This window comes from Rhinopithecus roxellana, chromosome 20 (assembly GCF_007565055.1).
Source record: "Rhinopithecus roxellana isolate Shanxi Qingling chromosome 20, ASM756505v1, whole genome shotgun sequence".
In the NCBI taxonomy this organism is placed as follows: Eukaryota; Metazoa; Chordata; class Mammalia; order Primates; family Cercopithecidae; genus Rhinopithecus; species Rhinopithecus roxellana.
In genome coordinates, this window is record NC_044568.1 from 58257148 (window position 1) to 58279224 (window position 22077).

The 22077-nt window shown below is 41.1% G+C and overlaps 2 long non-coding RNA genes across 4 annotated transcripts in view; both read right to left on the reverse strand.

The window, feature by feature from the left end:
• The window catches only part of LOC115895246, a 178601-nt gene that overhangs the window by 145021 nt on the left and 11503 nt on the right, over positions 1-22077 (reverse strand). For 2 of the 3 annotated variants that reach the window (XR_004055447.1, XR_004055448.1), the window contains one exon: positions 18507-18667. This is a non-coding gene — a long non-coding RNA (uncharacterized LOC115895246). Of the gene's footprint in view, positions 1-12627; positions 13095-14593; positions 14643-18506; positions 18668-22077 lie in introns of those variants that run through there. The other variant, XR_004055449.1, reaches the window with a different exon arrangement.
• LOC104676415 lies at positions 3622-7137 on the reverse strand. Its single transcript, XR_749908.2, has 4 exons — positions 7091-7137; positions 5917-5962; positions 4998-5224; positions 3622-4279 (listed from the first exon to the last, which is right to left on the reverse strand). It is a non-coding gene; the product is annotated as an uncharacterized LOC104676415 (long non-coding RNA).

Here is a 22077-nt window from a genome sequence, read left to right on the forward strand (position 1 = left end):
CATGTGAGCTGTGTATTATCTTTGCTTTGTATTATCTTTGCTGTGTATTATCTACAGGACCTTGGGCATGTCACCTTACCCTGTTCAATTCTCAGTCCATTTATCTAGGAAGTGAGAGTAGTATCAGTATAACCTCATAGGGATGAAATGAGAAATATATGTGAAAGTGGTTAGCTCAGTGCTTGGCCCAGAATAAAGGTTGCCTAGCCATGGTATTGAGAGAATTAATAGCAGTGTTTGTGCCAGCATAAAAAGCAATTGCAAAGGCAGTAACAGAATTACTAGAGTCACATTGACCTATGCAGACCATAGCCTAGATGGCTGTGTTTTGAGCTGCAGGGATCACAGTGAGGGGAATATGAGTGCTGGTAGTTCTAATGACATTGTGGCCATATCACGTCAGAATGGAAACCTCCATTCTGGCTGGGAAAAAGGGGAATGTGGCCTGTTAGATATTTGCTCCTGGATCTGGAACAGCCCATACTTAAGGTAGGGCATTTATCCCTGTTCCTGGTGTCACCAGACCCCAAAATAAAGCCAGATGTGCCATGCCCCCGCCTGCACCCCAGCCTGTGGTTCGGTGGGCAGAAGGATCACATAATTCTCTGTAATGATTCTCCCTCAGTGGCTGCCACGGGACAGTGTGTGATTACTGTGCAGAAAAGGAAACCAGGGGTTAAACCTTGGTGGAACCCATGTCTGGTTAGATCATTTACGTTCATAATTACTTTCCATCACCACAATGGAGTGTGTCTGGTTGTTCATTATGGGAAAAGTGATTTGCTGTGGTGTCCACATGGAGAAGGCTGTATGACTCATAGGTTGGGGCCCAGATCAGGGAATGCCAAGTCCTGGATAGGGCTGATTCAGCCTGAGATGTTGCCACTCTTCCTGAAAAAGCTTTCACACTGAGAGGTAAGAAACACATGCACTCAATTAGCACATAGAAGATAGATGGATGATTCTCCCAGCAAGTCACACTCATCAATAGCAATGGAAGCTGCCATTTGCATAGTACTCACTACATGCTAAGTACTTATGTGCATTGTGGCATGATGACCTCGCATCTATTCTGTCTGTCTAGACACAATTCATCGCCACTTTAAAGATGATGAAATGGAGGATTATAGGAATGAAGTCAAGCTTGTAGGTAACAGAGCCAGATGTCAAACTCTGTCATGCAGGATTCTCAAGTAGGGGCTTCCCAAGAGGAACCTGGCTGACTCTTTCAGAGTCTAAACTTCCACTGGCTCTGACTAGGCTCTATACTGAGGCTCTCCTTAAGGATGATCATATTGCTTTACTCAAAGGACCTGTGTCTGTATTGGACCAGTTATCCTTGTCCTATATGTCAGCTCTCAATCTTCAACTGAAATATTACATTTATTTGTGCAGGGTTGTAAGTTCATGATGACTTCTGGATTTTTCCAAGAAAGTTGACCACACAAAGAAAAATCTTCAGGAAAATGTGGATTCAGAATAACTCAGCTTTTACACGTGAAATCTCACACACATTTTTAGATTCCTGGAAGATTCTAAGATGAAAAGAAGAGATATGAAAACTTACATTGGTTCCATCAAAACACAAGCTCACATCTCAATGCACTAAAGTACCATAATGGTTTGACACTAAGACAGTATCCAAAGTTTTGATGACAGAGCCCAATAAATACAAGTAGCTACAATTGACTCTTATGCATAGTATACAAGATGTGTTCAGTGAAGTATAGTAATTGTTTGTCATTCTTTAAAAGATAGATAGGTATTAGCTTTTATCTTCTGCAGGTGAGCCAAGAGCCTTCTTAAAATAATTCAGTTTCCATATAAGACTCTAACCCCCAAGAGAGTCCCACACACCCCTTTTGCATGGAGGGCAGATTCCACCTTTGCCTATAGGCATCAAGTTCTCCTGGACCAACTTGAAACCCACTTCTACAGAATCATGGGAGCAATGTGTCTTCAAACCACAGGATAGAATCAAGCTCTTGTTAATGATATGGAAGACTGGAGGAAAAAAACAAATGCACAAGAATTTTCATAAGAAGAACTTAGGCCTAACCTGTGATGGAATTTATTTCTTCCCATCCACTCTGGGGCTGCTAGGAGCCACTGTGGCTGGCTGATGTAGGGATATTCTCCACCAAGCCATCTCCAGTGGCCTCAGATATGCACTCACAGAAACAAGTTGCATGCAGCGGGTGCTATGGTGGCCTGAGATTGTAGCGACTGCTCATTGAGAGACACGAGAAGTCGAAAAAATGGCAGGCAGGGGTGTGTTGCAGTCACATGTCCCAGATTCACATCTGCTTAGAATATTTTTAGCTCAACACATTTCTTGTCACTGAAACTGAGCATGAGCTGTCACATACAATTCAAGATAGGGCCAGACTTGACTCTGTTTCCTATTTTTCAGCAGCTAAAGGCCCACACTTCAGAACTCATTTGGGTGATTATAGGAACGATGAAGTCATGACAATTTCATCATCGGGAAGGCCTGCCACGTCTTGTAAGTGATTTGATATTTACATAGATTGGGCTTGGAAAATAATGAACTCTCAGGAAAGATGTGGACACACCCCCCTAAGTCACAGAGAAGAAAATGCTAATTGCAAGGAAGAAGCCAAAGTAACATGTCCCCAAAATTGCTCTGTGGAAGCCCAAATGTAGCTACCTTTCATGAAAAGATAATGGATGCATATCACAGCGTCATTTTAGAGATCCTCAGACTACATTAGCAAACAAAAGGCTCTGAAGTCCAGCAGTTATAAAACGTTCATGGCATGATTTCCTACAAGTCTTTGCTCAAGAAAAATTTTTGTTGTTGTTGTTGTTCAAGGAACACCTATTACCTGGAATGACTTCTAGGAAATGCTGGCCAACAAAATGACTTGTGTTGTTGCAGAGGTCCAGAAAAACATTTTCTCCTAATTTGCAAGTCCTTAGAGATGCCTCCAAAACAAAAGTCCTGCTTAATAGATTCTATCTGTCAATAACTAGTTCACACTGATTTTCAGAGAAAGAGCTGAGAGGCTGGAGTTAAATCACACTCAAAAATAAAAGAGATCCCACTTCTGGGTATATCCCAAAGGAATTGAAATTGGTATATCAAAGAGATAGCTGCACATTAATGTTCATTCCAGCATTATTCACATTAGCTAAGATATGGAATCAACCTAAGTGCCCATCAACAAATACATGGATAAAAGAAATGTGGTCTATATAAACGAAGGAATAATATCAGCCTTTTAGAAATAGTAAATTCTGTAATGTGCAATAACATGGATGAACTTGGAGGATACTATGCTAAGTGAAATAAGCTAGGTAAAGAAAGACAAATACTGCATAATCCCACTTGCATGTGGAATCTAAGAAAGTTGAGTCCAAAGAAGCAGAGAGCGGAATGTTGGTGACCAGAGACTGGGGAGGGATGTGGATGGGGAAAAGGGAGATATTGATCAATGGGTACAAAGTTTCAGTTAGACAGGAGAAATAAGCTTTAGTAATCTATTGCACAGAATGGTGACTATAATTTTTTAAATGCATTGTATGTTTCAAAATTGCTAAAAGGATAGATTTTCAATGTTTTACCAAACAAAAAAATACATATGTGAGGTGCCAGACTTGGTAATGAGACCCATTTAGTTATTTCACAAGGTAGCCACATCAAAATATCATATCATGCCTTATACATATATACAATTAGTATTCATAAATTAAAATAAATTTTAAAAATAAAGGAATGCCTAAAATATGAAAGAGAAGTTCTGAACTTTCTTGTGATTGCCATTCAAGTTCCTATCTCAGAAAGGAAGTCAAAACTCCAGGCAGAAGGCCAGCTGCGACCTTCAGAAAGTTCTAAGCAGGGCCTTGGTCACTGACTTTGGTTCTAAAGTTGGAAGAATAAGCTTCTAAGTCCTTTTTCCTTTCTTAACTGCAGTGTGACCTCAAACAACTTCCTTAACCTTCTCAACCCTCCCCATCCTGACCTGTAAAATGAGAAAAGTACAGTAATACCAGCAGCATCTACTTGTTTGATTCTCATGTGGATAAAAGGAGGCAACAGATGGGGAGTTCTGAGCCTGTTGTTAGCATCCATCCAATCCATGGTGGCTATTAGGACAACTGACCATTTGGGTTACTCTCCAGTGTTCCCATAGCAAGCTGCACTGAAACACTTTAAATGGTGAAACTTCATTATTTTTTTCCTGGGCAATGAAGAAGGTGGCAGTCAAATGGAAGGGAAGAGGGGCTGCAAGACGTGGAGGTAGTGGTGGCAACTCTGGAGAGGAAAGGAACATGGCCAAGAAGTTAGAATTTGTGCTACATCAAGAAGGAAGAACCCAAAAGCAGCCCAGAGACTTCACAGCCACATAAGAAAAATAAAGGGGGCCAGGCACGATGCCTCACGCCTGTAATCCCAGCACTTTGGGAGGCTGAGGCAGGTGGATCACGAGGTCAGGAGTTTGAAAGCAGCCTGACCAACACGATGAAACCCTGTCTCTACTGAAAATACAAAAATTAGTTGGGCATGGTGGCCCACACCTGTAATCCCAGCTACTTGGGAGGCTGAGGCTGGAGAATCCAGGAGGCAGAGGTTGCAGTGAGCAGAGATTGCACCACTGCACTCCAGACTGGGCGACAGAGTGAGACTCCATCTCAAAAAAAAAAAAAAAGGACGTGACTATGGCCAAAACCAACTTGTAAAACATCACCATGAAATGTCACCAAGCTACCTACAAGATGCTGGGCATACCTTCAGGGGAATGAAGAAACAACTATGCAACTTTCGATTGCTTCATATTTCTCTTGCATTTCTAGTTCAGGTTTAGTTTTGGTTTTCTGTTATTGTTGTTGTTTTGTATCGCAAAAAATAAAAATAAAAAATAAAAAACATTGCTATCGTCGGGGCCTACAGGTTTTTCAAGAATATGTAATCTGTTCATTACTTACATTACATGGGGCCTGGGCATGCAAGCCTGAATGAAAGGAGTACTCACCCCTGCTTAGAGCCCACAAGGGGTGCTCAGGGGTAGGTCAGGGCTTCACTTCTGTGTGAGTTTTCCAAGCTGCTGTAACAAATGATGGAAAACTGGGTGCCTTTAAACAAGAGATGGAACCGAAGTGTCAGGAGCCCGTGCTCCTGCTGAAGCCTCCAGGGGAGAATCCACCCCGGCCTCCTCCAGCTTCTGTTACTCCTGGCCTCCTTCAACTCTAGGCAGCATCACTCAAGAACATGATGAAAATAGTATTATCAGTCCCATTTTACAAATCAGGAAATTAGAGTCCATATTGATTAAGCAATTTGTAAAAATGTGCATAGATGTTTAATGGTGGGAGTGGAATTTGAATCCACGCCTGAGTGGCTTTAAAGTTCATACGCCTAAGCACTAGTCCAGCTGTTCTCAAACTTAAATATGCATAATAATAACTTGGGAGAATTGATTCAACATAGGTTTCCAGCCTCAGAGGATTTGGAATCACTGGTATGGACTGGAGCTTGAGGATGTTCATTTTAGCAAGGAAGGTGATCTTGGTGTGATTCTTCAGAATTACACTCTGTACAGAAAGTTACACTGCATCCTAAGCTCACGCCCAAAGTAGGGTAACCAGCTGTCTTAGTTTGCACACAGAAAGTCTCTCACGCCAGGGAAACTGGGATAGCTGGTCACCCCGCAGGCCTCACTTGAGCCTACACAAACCACTTTTAGCACAATGCCTGGCACATGGTGGACCCTTGAAAAATATTTTGGGAATGAATGAAGGAAGGAAGGAATACAGCTCCCAGTGGAAGCCTAGGGTTGACTGGCTTGGCTTCCCTGCAGCAAGAAATTTGAGGAAAACTTCAAGGGCTAACTCAGAGGGACAGCTTTGCCTGCTGCCCTGAGGAGTTGGTCACAGCCCTGGAAAAAGTGGTACCTCATCATGTTCCCATTTGTGCTGACGTGTGCAGGCGACGCTTGTCCTTAATGCAAAAAGAAAGGAGAAGAAGGCAGGAGTAAATCTCTTCTGTCATGATTACTCTTCCTGCCTTTTTACTGTCCTTTCCCTAAACCCTCAACCCTCCCCTTCCCCTTCTGCAGAGAGACCTGTCTACTGAGGAGTGGGAATTGAGGGAGGGACCCTGGCATTGGGAGACTGAATTCCGTTCACGCTCTGCCTCTGACCCACTGGTGCTGCTTCTTGGCAAATCAGTGAATCTATCGGGACCTGAGAAATGGCACCAAAAAGCTATGGGAATTGAGCTCCTTTCTTGATTATCTCACAAGGCTGGCCTGGGCTATGTGCATGTGGACAGGACTATGCTAAACGAGGAAGGCTCAGATAATAAAGTGCAGTTCTTTTAAACATCCATTCATTCATCATGCCCCAACACAGTGGGTGACTTGAAGGCCCTGTTCACAGCTAAGGCCAGCACTAGGCTTTTGGAATCTTACTAGTTCAGAACTTTTGATCCTTCAGGAAGACTAGCATGTAACAGATAATCACATAGACCAGGATACATAATTATGATCATGACATCATGACGTGTGCTACCGAAAAAAAAGAAGACAGTTTCATCAGACCACATAATATGGGGACCTGACCCAGTCTTGTGGCTTATGGAAGATTTCCCTGAGGAAACAACATTAAGGTGAGGTCACAGGTTGAGCTGGAGTTCTCCAGGTGAAGAAAGGGTGGAACGGCATTCTTAGACAAGGGAACAGCAGGTGCAAACACATTGTTATAAAGGATGGCAGAGTTTTCAATCCATCAATCTTTTTTCTCTTTCCCCTCTTGCTCCCTCTCTCCCTCCTTGTCTTTTTCTCTCCTTCTCCTCCATATCATTCTCACGACTTTCTTGTTTTACTTCTAATGTGGTTAATATACATTCATCTGCTTGGTGTCGTTCAACAGATAATATGGCTGGATCCCCAATTTGCATAAATGCTGTGGTGGACTTTCCTTCCAAATTTCCATCTCTAAGCATGCCCCCACATAAACACTGGCTTTCAGTGGTGTGAAAAAAAAATACAAGGCCACAAAAAACTCCTCATTCCATTGAGTTTTGCATTACATTGCAAACCACTCAGACATGATTTCTGGTACTGACCTTGTACCAGCTTCGAGGTGTCCTGGGCTGCTGGTGGATCCTGAGGTGTTCAGGTGGGCAAGGCAGCCACAGTTGAGTTGGTTCAGCTTGCAGATTTGGTAAAGAACTTGGAAGACATTTCCCTGGGAGTAGAAACAAGTGGCATCCTTCCAGGAGAAATAGAACTCTTTTCACGTTGTTCGCTCTGATTCGCGCTACATTAAAATAAACCTTCAGTGTCAGCTTCTGGTGCGAGCCTCAGGACTTTTCTAAATGTATCGTCTTCACAAAGACATTTTCACTGTTAATCAACTGAGCGCCATGGATTTGACGCTCTGGTATTGGAGTACAGGTTTTGCAGTTATTTATTTACTGAGAGGGAAACAGAACAGTGGTTCCATTTGCCACTCCTAAATTTATTGTCAGTCCTTCTGTGTGGTGTAAAATTGTTAGTCGTCTTCAACAGCTCTCAGAAATAAGCATTCCAAATATATTCGCCTACTGTACAAAGATGTGCTGATACCACTCCTTGCAATTTTGCCAGAGAGGATGGGAAATAGTAGATATAACTGGTAGGAAATGAATCTTGGGAAGAAAACAAAAACCTAGGACTTTTGCAAAGCCTATGAAATAGCAGGAATCGCAAAGGTGCTTCCTAGCATAGCCTACTTAAAAATGGCCAGGTTAATCACTACAGGCATAAAGGACAGGAGAAGGAGTGTTCCCATATTAACACAGTAGGAAAGGGCAAGAGGATGAACTTTCTGTGTAAGATGGCCCCAACCACCAATGGTCAACCAGTGGGCCCACCGGTTCTTTCATCTGCATCCACTACCTGGCAACTCATACTCTTCTCTCTTCTCTGCCAAAAGAAAGAAAAATACTCTGACATTGGCCAGAGAATAGGAATTATGTAAACTCGAGCAATTTGGAAGTCCCCAAACCTTTCTGCCTGAGGGAGAAACTTCCCGAAAACAAACAGGAAGTGGAACAAGGGTTTGCAACTATTTTACCACCCAAGTCAAAGATGTGCTGGAGTGGGAGTGCCACGGGTCACAGGAACTGATTGGAAAGATCTCTTCCCAACTCAGCATTCTGTAACCTCTTAACGGCAGCATGAAATCGGCCATGATTACCAATCAGGACTAAGCTAATTTATCAGCACACTTCTGCCTAACATCTACAGTTATCCACTTCCTACCCCTAGATTATATATCTATTTATTCATTCATTTAATTCATATATATTGAGTCCTTATTATGTGCCAGCACTCTGGAATAGGAAATCCAGTCCCCATTTTATATGTGTAAAAGCTGAAGTTCAGAGAAGTGAGATGACGTGTCCAGAAACACTTAGTGCCAGCCCTCTCCCAGGCACTAGGAATACAGGATGAAAAAGATCAATTAGGTCCTTGCCTACATGGAGTTTAGATACCATCCACTTTAAAATCTGTGTTTATTATAAAATTATTCATTTATTTTTCATTGTTAAGAAACAGCATGAAGGCATGTAAAAGAGACCAGTGGAACTTCCAATCAATTGAAAGAAACAATATGGTCACAATGAGCGAAAGTCCTGTCACAAAAAGTAAAAACGTTTTATATGATCTTGTGGGTGTTGCAGATGTCTAAGCGTGTGTCTGATTTTCGTTCGTATTGCCAGTCACCCAAAAGAGTCATAGATAAGCCCTTGGAGTAGAACTCCCAGTTCCCATTTCATACATGTGAAATAGGAGTGGTTACGCCTTTAAGTCGTGGGAAGCGCCAATATCACATCTTTAGGAAGTGGAATAAGAATATTGATTGACACCTGAGACCCCCTAAATGAGGCTACATATGCCCAGATGCTTTGTAAATAAAAAAGTGTTTTATAATGTCACCACTGATCGCCATAATTATTAGTGGCTGGCATTGTTATTACTACCGCATAAAAGCATAAAATCTTCTAATACCAAACCTGATCCTGAGCTTAGCTTTCTAGAAGAAAGAACCAATGTTAAATTTTTAGGTGTTGTTGCCTCCATAGCAGCCCTCCAGAGAATTTCCTGGGGTGGTAGGGAGGGGATGGGGGAGAAAGGGGGTTAGAAAGCCAGGATTTTCGGAGGGCCAATGTTCTGCAGTGTCCGAGATGATAAGCAGACGGAGATTCCATTAGCTCCACTGATCCAGCATTCGGCTTTAGCCAACAGCAGACCCATCACGAGACCCCGGGCCAAAGATGAGCAACAGCTGCTGGAAACAGAGGCTGCTCTCCCCATCCACACAGTAAACCACTCTTCCTAGCGAAACAAAATGTTCTCATTTAAAATTATTTATTTAGTTTTTAAAGAAAGCCATGCGAGGCATTAAAGTTGTGCTGAAGCTGGTTGTGTTCAAAAACTCCAAATGATAACAAATGTTTTTATTTTATTTCATTTTATTTTCCAAACCATACGGATGTGCCAGCTCAACGCATCACCACTTGTTTATGCCAGAGCAGCTGTCGGCACCCTGATAATGCTATATAGCATCACTCAAGCACAGATTGCCAAACCAATGGAAATCATCTCACAAATTGAAAAAAAAAAATACAAATAAAAATAAAACCCCACTTCAAATAAGATTCCAACTGTAAATTTCTGCAAGAAAGAGGGTCGGGTAGAGGGGTGCGGAAATCCTATAAGTAGTCTTAAAATTCAGTATTGTTTTAACCAGGATAAAGTGTGACTCGTCTGGTTAATCACAACTAGTATTTGACCTTTACAAAGGTACAATTTATGTTTCATGGCCAAGTGCAATTTTGTGTTTTATTTTTTTAATTATAACACTATGATTCAGAAGTCAGCCGCAAGAACAGAGTTTGGAAACTTGATTCCCTATAGGTTTTAGGCACTTTTTACGTATTTATTTGTTTTGACCATGAAAAAATAACCACTCATGACAGGGGTAAACTGCCAAAGACACACATCTCGGCCTGGTGTCCTAGAATCACCCGAAACCTTTATTAAAGTCAGTTCACATGTCCAGCCCCTGCATCCTACACAGATGAGAGTAAGTTAAGCAGAGGATTACACTACAAGGAAAAGTCCTCCAGCTGGAAGGAAGCGAGCTCTGAAAGAACACATAGAATGTTGTGCTTCTGTTTGGCCTCTGTGAGCCAAAATTCTACCTGCTGGAACTTCCTTTATTGTCAATATTTCATGCTGCAGACAGCTAGCAGGGGACTAGAAAGAAACAGGAATAGAAGTCATAGGCACAGCCCTCCAATGCAGGAGGCACTATGCATGATCTCATTCAATCCCTGACTTCAGCAAGATAAGCAAGATTATGACCATTTTACAGATGCAGGAATGGAGGCCTGGAGTGGAGAAGTCACTTGTCCAGGGTTGTTGTGAGTTGAACTATATCACCCAAAATGTGTGTTGAAGTCCTAACCACTAGTACCTGTGAATGTGACCTTGTTTGGAAATAGGGTCTTCACAGATATAATCACGATCCAAGTTAAGATAAGATTGTACTGGAATAAGGTGGGCCCTCAACCCAATGTGGCTGGTGTCCTTATAAGAAAAGGAGAAGAGACACACACACAGAGGCAAATGTCATGTGAGATACGGATATGTACAGAAAGAAGAGGATGGAAGGACACACGTGAACACCATGTGACAATGGAGGCAGAGGTTGGAGCAATGTGTCTACAAGCCAAGGAAAGCCAAGGATTGTTGGCAACCACCACAAGGTAAGAGAAAGGCATGAAACAGACCCTCCTCTAGCGACCTCAGTGAGAATGTGACCCTGCCGGCACCTTGATTTCATACTTCCAGCCTCTAAGCTGTGAGAGAATAAATTCCTGCTGTTTTAAGCCACCTCATTTGTGGTCATTTGTTATGGCAGCCCTAGGAGATTAATACAAGGGGTTAATATGGTTCAGACATCTTACAATGACCAGATATCTTTTGCTCAAAATGAGAAAGAGAAACACTCTTGGCTGGGAGCAGTGGCTCACACCTGTAATCTTAACACTTTGGGAGGCCGAGGCAGGACAACCACTTGAGCCCAGGAGTTCAAGACTAGTCTGGGCTGCACAGTGAGATGCAGTCTTTGCAATTTTTTTTTAAATCAGCTGGGCATGATGGTACACTCCTATAGTCCCAGCTACTCAGGAGGCTGAGGCAGAAGGACACTTTGAGCCCAGGAGTTTGAGGCTGCAGTGAGCCATGATCTCACCACTGCACTCCAGCCTGAATGACAGAGTGTGACCCTGTCTCAAATAAACAAACAAATAAATAAATAAAATACAGAGAGAGAGAAGCAATTTCTATGCAGGAATTTTGGTGCATTTCAAAGAATTTCAAAGATAAAGGAGAAATATATGACAGGGAATGGCAGAACTGGCAAGCCTTCTCCATAGCTCTGTTCATGACTCAGTATTGAATGCCTTCTCCATGCCACATCTCACCAGGTATTGAGGATTCAGAGCTGAGTCCATGGGCCCTGCCTTGGAGAGCTTAGCATTCGGTTTATAATGCTGGGTAATACTGGAAATGCCAGTGATGGATTTTACAATGCAGTGAGGTACCGGAGGCATTCTCATCAGAGAACTCACCTTTGCATTAGACTTAAAAGGATGAACAAGATAGTGCATGATGGAGAAGGCGTAGAAAATTGCCAAGCAGATGGAGCTCTTTGAGCAAAAGCCTAAAAGCAGAAGGTTGCCAGGTTTAGTAACAAAAGAAAACAAAATTACAGAATTCCAAGCTAAGTTTGAATTTCAGATAAATAATGAGTTTTTTTTTCAGTATAAGTATTTGTTATGCAATAGTTGAGACATGACTTATACTAAAACAGTATTCATTGTTTATCTGAAATTCAAATTTAATTTGGCATGCTCTATTTTCTCTGGCAATCTGATTGAAGCATGAACAGGAGAATTGTGTCCAGAGAACCACTAAAGGTTCCATATAACGGGGGAAGAAAAAAAAACTGAGCAAAGGGCTGGCAGGAAAAGAATCTGAAACAGCAGGGGGAGACCAGGTCTTGAAAAGGTTTCCATGCCATGCTATGGCAGTCGAGAGACAACATTGTGGTTAAGAACCTGAACTGTGGTGCCAGAATGCTTGGGTTTGAGCATCACCTTCACTGTTTACTCATGATATAAATTGGATCCTCAGTTTACCCATCTGAAAACTAGTGATAAAATAACATCCAATCCAGAGCATTGCTGTGGCAAGTAAATGAATGGGTACATAGTAAGCATTCGTCCATGTTAACTGCTATTATTGGAACTGGACACACGCTCATGTATAAAAGCAAGAAACAAATGCTATTATCCAAATCCAGAAGTTGATAGACAAATATTGAAAGCACATACTGTATACTTGGGATACAAGTGTTTATGATGAATTCCTTGCTCTCCAGAGGTATGCATGTGTTTGGCTACAAATTACCTAGAATACCAACTATGACAGTGGGTTCAATTATTTTTAAAGTACTTGTTACCAGCTATTATTTGTTGGGCACTTTCTGTGTACCATCTCCATAGTCAAACGCAATGAAGTCTATCAACTCTGACAAGCTCTTTACAAAATTATCTGGTTTAATTCTCATAAAAATCCAGTGATGTTGGCATCATTATCCCCAATTTATGGATGAGCTAGCCAAGAATGGAGGTGGAATTGTAACAATAGGAGCTTGGATGTCAAACGTCAGTGCAGGCAGAAGCTGAAGACATCTTATTAATAGAATGGGGGATGTTTAAGGCAGTATTGATGGGAATGTAGAATTAGATCAGGTGACAGGAAGGGTGATGATTGAGGAACAACTGCAAGGAAAGATCCCTGGCAGTGATTCACGAATTGGGGTGGTGAGGCAGCATTGAGGAGAAAGGTTGATTGATGCAGAAGCCATGTGTTAGCAAAGAGAAGCCCAGCATCTTCGCAGGTGGGCCTCCATTGGCAGGGTGAGCGGTTTTCTGTGGCTCTGGTGATCTGCTGCAGGTTTTACAGAGAGGACAGTCAGACAGGATGCCTGAGCTGGTTCTAAATGACAATCTGGAAGGAGGAAAAAAAGTCAGGGAGCCAGAAAAGTCAACCTCTTGAGACTCATCCCTGGACAATGGCTTGCTCAGGTTGATTTATTTCTCTGGAACCAGTTTTGCTAGTTTGGGTGCCCTGGATTCACTAGCAGTGAGCCAAACCTGGGGATGCCCAAGGCTTGATATATCTACTTGCCCTCCTCTCAAGGGACGTGACATCATTCAAGCACCAGCATGGGTCATTTTGATAATGCACTATCTGGCCTCATTTGACATGAAAAATCCTACCAAGGAGAAACCGCACCCCAGTCCAGGGGCTTCCGAGTAGTGGGTTTAAGGAATGAAGAACCATTTTGCTCACATGAGAAATATGTGGGTCTCTTCAAAGGCAAAATGGTTTGAGGAGGAGAGCGTTCTTTGAAATCTCAACATTCAGTTAGCAAACAAGGTTTACTCCTCATTGCATGTTGCAGTTCAGATTTTTTTTCCTGGGTTTAAGACTTAAACCAATTAGTGTGAACACATAAATCTCCATGTTTTCAACATGTTTATTGAGTGTCTATTTTGTGTTAGTTTATTGAGTGTCGATTTTATGTCAGGCACTATGTTCAACTTTTACATACTCTTTGAACATTAGTACATTCTCACTTAATCCTAATGGCACCAAGTGTTATCTCTATTTCATAGATAAGAAAACTAAGATTCAGAGAAGTTAAGGGACTCATCCATGGTTAACTGAGTGACAGAGCACAAACCTTGAATACAGGTCTCTTGACCCTAACCCTTATCTTTTTACCCACTTTTTATCTTTCCAAAGGATTAAAAGACAAATAATGTTCTTTATTTTCTAGACGATGAAAGGAGAGAACCATGGCCTGATTTTTTATTGACTCAGAGAGAAAGAAAACCCTCTCAGAATATCCTGCTCTTCCGAACTCTATCAACTTAGACATTCTTCCTGAAATATTCCTATTGCCAAACACACAACACACATACACAAACACACACACAACTGAAGCTATAACAACATCTTTACTCTTTAAAAGGGTCCCGGAAACAGCTTGAAATCAAAGACGCAAATCTTTTAATACTTTGTCCTAAGAAAATATCATGGGTAAAAATCATGGCAATGGATTTCAGGTAGTGAAGTTAACAGGTATCTCTTACTCTACATAGTAATTTTTTTGCTAGAAGTTTCATGTAAATTGATTGTTGCTTAATTCAATGTGATTTAAAATTCACTTGCAAAACTTTAATTGAAATTAGTTCTACAGCATCTTGGTTTATAAGATGAATAGTCCTTTTGTAATCTGTGCATTTACAAATTGTGATTCCTTTAAATTGTGTTATAGGAAAGCTGTGACTATCTATCTGCTAGAGAGGTTGATCATTTCTTTATTTTTTCCTTTTCTTGGAAACTAACTTAAAATTGGTCAATCTCAAAACATTAAGAGATGTAAGTCTTCTCAGTCTCCATGAGGCACTTAATATAAACTCTTGTAAAAAAAAATTTACCTGCATTTAGGTATAGACATTCCAAGTTCTTGGGTCTCAGCGTTCCCATCTAAAAAAAATAGATTAAATATTCTTTTCATTAACTTATGTATCTGTCAAATGCTCTCACATCTCCCAGGCTCTCTAAGTCAGAGTTTCTGGATACAGAAGTATAGCATAGCCTAGAAATGATGAAGAGACTCCTTTTCACACAGATGAAAAATGATAAATTCTAACTAGGAAAGAGAAATGATAATAAACAGATTACTGGAGCCACCTGGTTTGTAGAACTTTTATTATTCAGACAAGAATGTCAAGCTGCATAGAATTTACTCATTAGAGTCCTTACTGAAGACTTAAGCTGCAGACAGGGGGCCAAAGAGTCCATGAAAATAGCAGCCATTCAAAGATCATCTCCTTTCACGATAAAAGCGCTCATTAAATCAGGTGCAACAGCAATGTATCTTGACATAATAAAGGCCATATATGACAAGCCACACCTAGCATCACGTTCAACAGTGCAAAACTAGAAGCTTTTCCCCTCTAAGATCAGGAAAAGACAAGGATGCCCACGGTCACCACTGCTATTCAATGTAGTACTGGAAGTTGTAGCCAGAACAGTTATGCAGAAGAAAGAAATAAAAGGCATTCAAATCAGAAAGAAAGAAGTACAACTGTCTCTGTCTGCAGAGGAGCAATAATTTGGGGTGGTAGTGCTAATGGCAATGATGGTGATAATACTGCTGATGGCAGTAGTGGTCATGGTGATGGTGATGATGGTAGTAATAGCAGTCGTGGCAATGATGATGGTGATGACGATGGTGGTGGTGGTAGTGATGGTGATAGTGCTGGTAATAGTGATAATGATGGTGGTAATGATGACGGTGGTAGTGGTGGTGGTGATGATTGTGGCAATGATGGTGGCGATGATGGTGGCTGTGGTGGTGGGGATGGTGATGGTTATAATAGTAGGTGTTGCAATGGTGCTGGTGAGCATGGCAGTGGTTGTGGTGGTGGTGATGGTGGTAGTAATCATGGTGATGGTGGTGATGCCGATGGTGGTAGAAATAGTAGTTGTGGCAATGATGATAGTGAGCATGATGGTGTCTGTGGTAGTAATGGTGATGGTGATAGTGGTGGTGGTGATGGTAGCAATAGTAGTTGTAGCTATGATGTTGGTGATGTTAATAGTGGTGGTGGTGATGGTGATGGTAGTAGCAACAGTAGTTGTAGAAATGATGGTGGTGATGATAATGGTGGCAATGATAATGACGGTGATAGTTATTGTGGTGGTGATGTCAGCAGTGACATTAGTGGTGGAGGAAATGACATGGAAACTGTTATTTCAATAGCCTTGGAACTAATACATACTCTCATTCACTGCCCTTGATTCAGCTTCCACTCTCCCAGCACTCAACCTCTAACCAGCATGCTTCTCTTGGTGTCTCCATACAACTATCCCCCTCATGTAAGTCTATCTTATCATCTCCCTTTCTCGCTATTCCTCTTTTCAAATCTAATTCTCCAACCAGAGACCTCTCTCATCTGCCCACACTGAGTCCAAATACTTTATTAGTGCCTCTGTATTTCTGCCACATGCACGATTTTTTCTTATCCTTTTACTCTTTTGGAATGACTTCATTCATTCTACCATCTTTTATTTACTTTCAGACCTGTCTTCTATGGATCCCATCATATTGGGATCTTCTTTTAAATGGTCTCCAAAATTATTTGGCTGTATGGTGTTTCTTTGGAATAAGTCCTAAAATGGTGAAATGTTTTCTCTTTCTGAAACTTAATGTCTGTTGTAAAGGCCTCTATGCACTCCTAAAAGCTCCCCTCTCCTGTTCCAGAAGGCATCTGGACTGGTTTAGTCCACCTGTCTTGATATTGTGCTAAGAAACTACTACTGCATTACATATTCTCCTTCATGTTTTCTTTTCTAAATAAATAACTGAACCAATTAGAGAATCCTAGCTCCTCCAGTACATGCAAAATGCCCTTTCTACTCTCTTCTATTAACTGAAGTTTCTTTGGCCTTGGGTCTTCTCTTATGTCATGAGTTTATGCCAATACTCTGTGAATCTAGGTTTAGCATATACAGTTGTTGTCTATGCTGCACTGTGATCTTGCATATAGTAGATTCTCCTCAACCAAATATCCCTTTTAAGGATGTTTGTTGGAATAAGAAGTCATTGGGTAACTGAATGAGCAAACACTGACTCAGTGCTATAGACCTAGCACAATGGTCAGCATCTATTGGGCACTCAATATTTGTTGACAGACTGACTGATTGACTGACTGAATGAATGAAAATGAGGAACTCAGAAAGTATGAGAAGACATGTTCCAACCATTCTCCTTGAGATGATCAGAAAAATTGTCACAAAGGAGGTAAGGTGATTTGCTTTTGGTGGCTAGAATTTGGATTGACAAAGATGAAATGGATAAGGTGATAGGTTCCCTAGGAGGAACAAACAGGATATGATGGCGGAGGTAAGAAGCAACTCTCATCTCTTTCCATGAGAATATTTCCAAAGACAATCTCCTTTTCCTCCTCCTCTGTCTTCTTCTTCTTGGATAATGGCTCTTTTCACTTCTTTTTTTTTTTTTTTTTTTTTTTTTGCCTTTTATATATTTATTTATGATCGTTTTAACTTTTATTTTAGGTTCAGGTGCTTATGTGCAGGTTTGTAATATAGGTAAAATACTGGTGGTGGGGTTTGGTGTACATATTATGTTGTCACCCAGGTGATAAGCATAGTACCCAATAGGTAGCTTTTTAATCCTCACCCTCCTCCCACCTTCCACCCTCAAGTAGTGACTGGTGTCTGTTGTTCCCTTCTTAGTGTCCATGTCTACTCAATGTTTAGCACCTACTTTTAAGTGAGAATATGAAGAATTTGGTTTTCTGTTCCTGTGTTAGTTTGTTTAGAATAATGGCCTCCAGTTCCATCCATGTTACCGCAAAGGACATAACCTTGTTCTTTTTTTATGGCTGCATAGTATTTTATGGCATATATGTGCCACATTTTATTTATTCTCTAATCAAATCATGCAAGGCCATTGACTCCTAGAAGGTACCTGGAGTGAGTGAGGTGGCTCTAGCCACTTCCCCGTGCTTTCTCACAATCCACCAGGACTCAGCCCTCACTTGCCTGGCCCATGCACAGTGGTTCTCAGTGTCCACTGTCAGTGTTTTATATTCCCACAGTCTCTGGCCCCATTAGAATGGTGACAAAACCTCCACTGCTGGTTCCAGGCGGTGGCCCCTTTTTGGTTCCTATCACATTGCTAAGCTCCTGAAGAACATGGAACCCCTGACAGAGAACACTTCTCTGTACAGGCTGAGGGAGCAGAAGTTGGGGAGCAGATTTGCTTATCACTCAGCAAGGCAACAAGGAAAGAGCTTTGCTGTCTGTTCAGACCGAACGCACCCAACTCATACTGTCACATTGCAAGTTTATCTCCCCAACTAGATGTACATTCCTTAGAAGCAAAGACTGTGTTTCATTCAACTCTGTACTCCCACAATGTCTAACACATGGTTTGAAAACAGTAAATATTTATAAGAACAAATTGGTGAAAGCTTATCCCTTAAGCCAGCCTGAAATGAGTCATCATCAATGGTGCTTAGGATGATACAGTACTTGAGACTACAAGCTTTGGACCCAGAGGGACCAGGGGTTATGTCCTGATTCTGATCCTGTTGAATGACCTTGACCTTGACAAGTGATTACAATTTTAAGTGTCAGTTCCCTCATCCACGCAGTAAACACACCAGAACCTACCTCACAGGGTCAGATGAGAATTAGATAAGACAATATACTTAAAACGCCAAACAGGACCTAACATATATTAAACGTTTAGTAAATATGGCCCACAGTTATTCCTTACATTGTGGCTTAAATATATAAAGTATAATGCAGAAATACCTATAATAAGAGTCGTTCCCCTGTTCAACTTCACAAAGATGCTGAAGATCAAGGCGATCTAAGATGACAGACCCAGCAGAAGTGGAGGTCCCAAATGATGATCTTGAGACCTCTCAGACAAGCAGAGGTACAGGGAAAGGTAAAGTACATGGAGACGAGATCTGAAAAAATAAGAAAATTAGGCCCCTCTTAAATTACCTCTACCCAGCATTAATCACAATGGATGCAGCATAAGGTCTATTTTTACACCAACACTAGAGGTCACAGGCAGTGGACATTTTGTATTTTTTTTTTCTACTTCTCAAATTACTCAGGACTCAAAGTGGAAAAGATGACCTGTTGGTTTGCTGACGGGATATTTTAGGCAAAGTCATGGGGCACTGACTTTTCTCTTCTCAGGACAAAGTAAAGTGATGCTTTGTCAACCACCCGGCCAATTTTGTTGCTGTCGACAGTGGATCCTAATAACATGGTCGGCAAAATAGGCTGGGGCCTCCTGTGTGATCTACTTTAGCTCCTGGATTTCCTATACAGACTGTCTCCATTGATCAAATATAATCGAATAATGGCTGAAATTCTGCATCTCCATGGGCCCTATAGGCCATTTCTTTATGACATGACCAAATTGGCCATAGCGCATTCAATTTGTTTTAATGGCCAACACAGATGCAATTAAGTGGATTGACTGTGCAGCGATCCAAATTGTCCATTAAGAAGGTGGCCGAAATAACTGGACCAAAATCATGTACCCCCCATCCACTTATTTTGGGATGTCTAGACTTGGCCACACCTTTAATTTTCTTAAAACCCCTGTTAACTAGCTCTGTTTAATGTTGATGCTACAGTGTTCTTGAGAATGAAATGAAGCAGGTTTGAAAAAATAAAAAGAGATTTTTAGGATGATTCTAAACCTTCTGATCTGCGTGAAGTAATAGGAAGTAAGCACCTCATTCGAGCTCTGAAGATTTACAAGGATCTGAGAAATTAAATGCATTGGTGCAGATTGCTACTAATACTCATTTTATGAGGAGGGATTTATCTTCTCACATTAGCAGCCCCCAAGGTTGTGATCTGTCTCTATAATATGTACCTGCATTTGAACAATTGACAATTGACGTCATCTGTTCCTACTTTGCTAATTTAATCAGTGAAGAATAACTACTCTTGCAGGAATTTTAAAGATGAAAAACACATCCATTATATTATTGAATACAATTGATCTTTGAGTACCTATGTATGGTTAGATATATGAATTTGATTCCTTTGTACAACTATCAGACAGTCTATATAGGAAGTCTCATTTATTAGGTAGAGGCAGAATGTGTCTGCTAAGATATTTTCAACTAGATATTTAGCAGTACAGGACCAGTTATTGCTAACAGAAATAGGCAAAAAAAAAAAAAAAATGAATACAATCAATCTGATCTATCTTGAACTTTCACGTTTAAAGTCTCTATTTTCCATTTCAGTGAGCATTTTTCTTTTATATATGTGTCATCAATAGTCATGGGCAAAATCAAAAAACAGACGCATCAAAATAGAGTAACTAGCAAATAAATAAAAGCATCTCAGCTGCCTTCCAAGCACTATATTTCTCCCATCATTTGCTAAAATTACTGGTATCTTAAATCAATACTGTGTTTTTTGATTTTGAAAATACATTTTCACTACAGTCTCGTTTTATTCTCCAGGACTTCTTCTAAGTCAGGTGCGGCTATCCCCATTTGGCTGATGAGGGAAGCACAGCAAAACTGAGTGACTTACCAAGGTTACATGGTAATTAGTGGTAAATGGAGGAACTAGGGCTGCTGCCTCAGAGCCTTGGTCCCCCTCCTGAGAAGGCAAAGAATGATCTGCAGTCACACTGACTATCTAGACCCAATTCTCTTATAGACTCGGAGGAGGATGGCTCATCTCAACCATACCATCCCCAGTGTCTCAGTTCTCTTGATCCCAAGCAATTTTCTCAAAAGCAATATAGTGTCATGGTTAAAGTGAAGTATCTGGATTTGAATCATATCTCCATTTTTCTTGGACATAAACTAAAGATAACAATAGCACCTACCTTATAGTGTTATTCTATACTATCTCCTGACTGGGTTGAGTTCTCTCCTGTTGACAAGTCTATACTGATTGGGCCACTATGACTACCTAGTATTCAGTAAATATTTGTTGAATGAATAAATGAGAAATAAACAAGATGAAAATATCAACTGCCTGTCATATAGTCATAAATACTCTATAAATGTTCACTATTATTAATAAAAGTCTTTGTAATAGGCCGGGCACGGTGGCTCAAGCCTGTATCCCAGCACTTTGGGAGGCCGAGATGGGCGGATCACGAGGTCAGGAGATCGAGACCATCCTGGCTAACACAGTGAAACCCCGTCTCTACTAAAAAATACAAAAAAACTAGCCGGGCGAGGTGGCAGGCGCCTGTAGTCCCAGATACTTTGGAGGCTGAGGCAGGAGAATGGCGTAACTCCAGGAGGCGGAGCTTGCAGTGAGCTGAGATCCGGACACTGCACTCCAGCCTGGGCAACAGAGTGAGACTCCGTCTCAAAAAAAAAAAAAAAAGTCTTTGTAATAGATTATATCAGAAAGATAGAGCCTTAGTTTCTTCATCTCTAAAATGGGCTAAATAATATTGCTCTTTTAGGGTTGTCAGAACTATTTTAGAAAGATCCATACAGGGTGCCTGGTATGGTATTTAGTCTTAGTGCTGCTGAGCTGTTATTATTATTGTTGGTGGTGGTGGTATTTACAAACTTTGGGACTCCTCTAAGATTTTGCATATGTAAAGAAAGTGAAAGTGGAAAAGAAGCAATTGAAAAAGGCTATTAGTCACTGGGCAAAATCAAAGGAGAGAGGCATCAAAATAGATAGCTAGCAAATAAATAAATATATCTCAACTGCCTTTCAAGCAATATATTTCTCCCACCATTTGCTAAAATTTTTAGTATCTTAAATTGATACTGTATTTTTTTGACTTTCAAAATACATTTTCACTGTAGTCTCATTTTATCCTCCAGGACTTCTAAGTGTTCACCATATATCAGACATTTATGTACAACACAATAACTCGCCTATGTGGAAAATAATCGGATTTACAGGTTATAGAAGCTGAGGCTCAGCCCTGTGCAAGGTCATGGCTCATGGAATATGGGTGCCATTGAGCTTTTCTCCAAAATCTTTGATTTTTTTGAACTATATGTCCCTCAACTAGTGCTCTTGCCCTTCCCCACACTGAAGCATATTCCTCTCTAGGAATTTAATGCAAAGACAAACTTTGAGAGCAGAGGCCAAGTGAGGCTATTGTAGCTGCTCTCCCATTGGTTTGAGGGTAAGGCAAGGACTAGCATCAAATATCTGACATACAGCAGGGGCACAGTAAATACCTGCTGGATGACTAATAAATTCTTCCTTATCTGGGGAGAAAATCAGTGGGGTAGAAGTTTCAGGGCCTCCTCACCTGCCTTGGGTCTCAGGCAAACCCAAGAGGCTCCACGAGAACTCAAGGCCACAGTGGGTCTCGGTCACACTATTGCTACTGCAAACATTTTTCAGGATA